This window comes from Chiroxiphia lanceolata, chromosome 4 (assembly GCF_009829145.1).
Source record: "Chiroxiphia lanceolata isolate bChiLan1 chromosome 4, bChiLan1.pri, whole genome shotgun sequence".
Taxonomy (NCBI): Eukaryota; Metazoa; Chordata; class Aves; order Passeriformes; family Pipridae; genus Chiroxiphia; species Chiroxiphia lanceolata.
This window is the reverse complement of record NC_045640.1, coordinates 7,218-11,244: the sequence shown is the minus strand read 5'-3', so window position 1 is coordinate 11,244 and position 4,027 is coordinate 7,218. Positions and strand designations below refer to the sequence as shown.

The following is a 4,027-nucleotide window of genomic DNA, read 5'->3' as shown; positions in this document are numbered from 1 at the left end:
CCCGGAGCTCCCGGCCTTGGCTCCGCGCATGCGCAGGGCCGTCCCGCCGGCCCGTCCTTGGCGCGGGGCGGGAGCGGCGGGAGCGGCACGTGAGGGAACCGGAGCCATTGCTTGGAAACCGGGTATCGGGGATGAGTCAAGGTACGCTAGTTTAAGCTCCTTCTTGTAAATACAGAGTATTCTATTCTGTTTTTCAATGTTGTGGATACTTTTAAGAGATTCTTCAAGATTTGTTTGGAGTTCAGCCTAGCATGGAGCTCTTGATTTATTGTCTTCTTCTTCATACAGGAATTGATCTGTTGTCTTTCGTGTCATACCAGAGACTAAATACCTGTGGAACCATCAACACAGCTAGAGCTGTCATAATTCGTGGTAAATGTTGGTAAAAGGTTTTCAAAAAACCTCTCAATCCTTGTACCAGCTATATCTTTAAACATGATAATTTCAGATATTAAAAGAATCCCGTTCGATTTTTGGTGTGAGTAACTGCTCTCCACAGGCACCCTTTGTGTTTGCATCCCCAGCTCAGCAAGCTTTGTGTGTGCACACACATATGCCAGGCTTTGGCTGGGATATTTTCCCTCCCAGCAGCCCAGTAGGATTCGTGTCTGCTGTGCTCCCACTCCACCCATCTGCCCAGTGACCCAAACCATGCATATCTTTGGTATCTGCTTGCTTACCGAGCAACTTTTTGTACACTGTTTTCTTTCTGACTCTAGACAGTGATATTAGAATAAGCTTTCTAGCTTTTTATTTCTGTAGAAAAAAGCATGAGGTAGGAAAATAAGTCTCCCTTAAGAAAATACACTTTTTGAAAGACTAAAAGAAGTGACACTGTGTGTGTAAGGAAAGGTAGGCCTGAGGCTTAGGGTTCGTAACTTTGAACTTCATTTTGATCTCATGTTTACCTTTTGCTAAAAAGTAGAGCCAATAGCATTGGAAGAATTTTTAACAAAATTTAATTAAATTTAATTTTTTAAATTGACTCTTGATAAGAATGAAAGAATCCCAGGGAACTGGGATATATGTGCAGCGACAAACCCATAGACGTAAAGAATTTTAAGATTTGGAGAGGGAAAAAAGTAATTTGTGGAAGTGATTTAATTTTATTTACAGAATTTAATCAAGGTAACTCTAAGCAGTCAGGCTTTGACCCTTGGTGGATTCAGTTCTGTCTCAAATCTCTTGAGTAATGCTGGGTAATCCTCCTTCCCACTGGTGAGAGGAATGAAATCTCTCAGAGTTTTAGGCACCTCATATTGTGTGAAGAGTGGATATGCACGTGGCAAGATGTGTATGAAGCTCTGTAATACACTGTTTTTATATGAATCCATGTAAAATTGTGGAACCATCTCACCTGTTTGTGGCAGTTGTCTTGCAGTGAGTTTAGATCATCACTTCTTTGGGCCAGAACACAGCTCCCTTTCATAAAGATCCCAGGGGCTGTTACCCAGCGTGGAAGGGGCTCCCCCAGCCCCAGGCAATCAGGAATCTGGTCTGGGGATCTTCAACGAGGGTTGTTCTTGTCTGGCCTCAATCGTATGATCTACTGTTTACACCTTAAACTTCATTGTGCACTGTGCAATTTTTGGATGCCCCTTTCCAGTAAAACCATAGGAGGCTTTAGAGTTGCAATTGTTTCCTTAAACAACTGTTGCCTTCCTAAACCTGGAGAAGTGGTTGTTTGTCTTCTCTTCCTGTACTCACATAGTTGATTTGATAAAAAGTGAACTTGCAAAACTTCAGACCAGGGCTGAATATTTTTAAAAGATCAACATTTAAAAAAAAATTTAACATGGATTTTTTTAATTTGTCCACTTAACAGCCTAAGGGTAAGATTATTACTTCTGAGTATTTTCCCTTCTCCTTCCAGACTGACATAATTGACCACAGTTTTGCAGTGGAATGGATGCAGGACTTCGAGACTTTTCAGGATGCCCTGAATCAAGAGACCTCCTATGTCAGTAACCTGACTCGTTCTATGAGTTTAGTGTTGGATGAATTTTACAGTTCACTGAAGGTAAAGGTCTTCCTTTTTTTATTACCTCTCCTAAAAGCCTGGAGAAGAGCAAGTTCAAGGAGAATATTTTGATGTGTATGAATGCCTGGTAGGAGGGTGTAAGGAAGGCGAGCAGCAGACTGTTCACTGGGGAAAGGACAAGAGACAACAGACACAAGGTGAGATACAGGAAACTATGTTTAAACAGAAGAGAAAAAAATGCTTTAATTTTACTAATTCTGCACTGTAACAGATGGTCCAGAGAAATTGTGGAGTCTCCATCCTTGGAGATGCTTAAAACACTTTTGCTCAGGCAAAGTCGTGAGCAACCCATTCTACCTAATGCTGCTTTTTGAGCAGCAGAGATTGGACTAGATGATCTCCAGAGGTATTGTCCAACCCCCCCCATTCTGTCCTTCTGTAAAGGGGCTTTGCACTGCCCTTTGCAACTGTAATCTGTTGATGACCTGTGTTGAGGATTTGCTGATTTGAACATACAATAACTTTAGCAGCTTGTCACACTGAATGGCAGCCTGAATAATTTAATATTGAACTGTGATTAATCACAAGATGAAAGCTAAGATTGGCTGGTAGGAGGCAGTGTTCTTTGCTGCAGCATTTCCCACCTGAGGTAATTTTCCTTGTTCTGAAAGTGTCGGGTACAGTTGGGCAATGTACTACGTAGGAAGAAGGGAAAGAATCTCAAAAACAAATAAATGAAAAAAACCCCTTTACATTTGCTTGTGCAAGAAGAAGATTGTTCTTCCACTCAACCAGGTTTTGAGAGGACAAATTGTTTCTCTGACAGCACTATACATTGGAGGCTGTTAATGATCCCGTAGTCTGTGCTAAAGGTTTCAGCTGATTGTGTTTGTCATCAGCTTTTACTAAAGAAAAAGCAAACCTTCTTGGCTGTGTGGATATTCCAGGAACGAAATGATTCCATTCATGTAGATAATGATAACAGAGCCAAACCAAAAATGTTGTAAGTGTCCTATGTGGAACAATATACAGAATTTCAAAAGGGATTGTAGTGGTCCCATATACAGAACTAACATACTTCTTGTTCCTTATTTGCTGATCAGGTCATATTTATCTGCCTGTCAGGACTGTTGGAGCGCTGGATGGAGAGCAGGTCATATGAAGAGGATTACAGAGTAAAAGGCAGCTTGTACTTAAGTGCAGGGAAAGTATAAATATTGATATATATTGGCACAGTGCCTAGCCTTAATGCTTAAAATCCTTTGGAGAGCTGTCTGCATATTTACTGTATTAATGAGCAAATGCAAGGCTGTGTTGGGAAAGGTCTTCCATTTGGAAGTCAGTAGTTGAGACTGTCTTGCCTATGAAAAAGAGGGAGAATTTTCATTAGAGGATGTAGGATTCTGGCTGGTAATAGTCTTAATTAAAGGTATTTTTAGATAACTGATTTAATGCAAGCAGAACAAATGGCCAGAAGTGTAATGAGAGACAAGTTGACATTAGAAAGTAGATGTGCATTTTGAATGTATTGTCATAGCAACTGATTAAATTCTCCATCTCTTGCTGTTTTGGGGACCTTTTAAATGTGCTTTGGCTAAATAAAAAATATTAGACTATTTCAGAGCCAAAAGGTCAGTTCTTGTTGTCTATTTTGCACTTTAATTCTAGTACACTGATACTTGCTAACCACTTATAACCCTAGATGCAGAATGAGAACTTGGGTTATTAACAATAAACTGTCCCATCCCAGTTCCCCCAGTCCCTCCCCTGAGAATCCCAGTCCCAGTCCAGTGCCCCCAGTGCCAGCTCAGTTCTCCCCAGTCCCTCTCCTGTGCCTTCAGTCCCATCCCAGTTCTTCCTCACTACCCCCAGTCCCTCTCCAGTGCCCCCAGTCTCAGCCCAGTGCCCCCAGTCCCTCTCCAGTGCCCCCAGTCTCAGCCCAGTGCCCCCAGTCTCAGCCCAGTGCCCCCAGTCGCACCCACTGCAATCCAACTCCCTTGAAGTGTCTCCAGTCCCATCCCAGTCCCTCCCCACTGCCCCCAGTCC

The 4,027-nt window shown here is 42.3% G+C and overlaps 1 long non-coding RNA gene across 1 annotated transcript; it reads left to right on the top strand.

Moving 5' to 3' along the window:
* The first annotated feature begins 94 nt into the window (after positions 1-94).
* On the top strand, positions 95-3,712 carry LOC116785797. The gene is made up of 3 exons (XR_004356729.1): positions 95-165; positions 1,874-2,020; positions 3,085-3,712. It is a non-coding gene; the product is annotated as an uncharacterized LOC116785797 (long non-coding RNA).
* Positions 3,713-4,027: the final 315 nt, after the last annotated feature.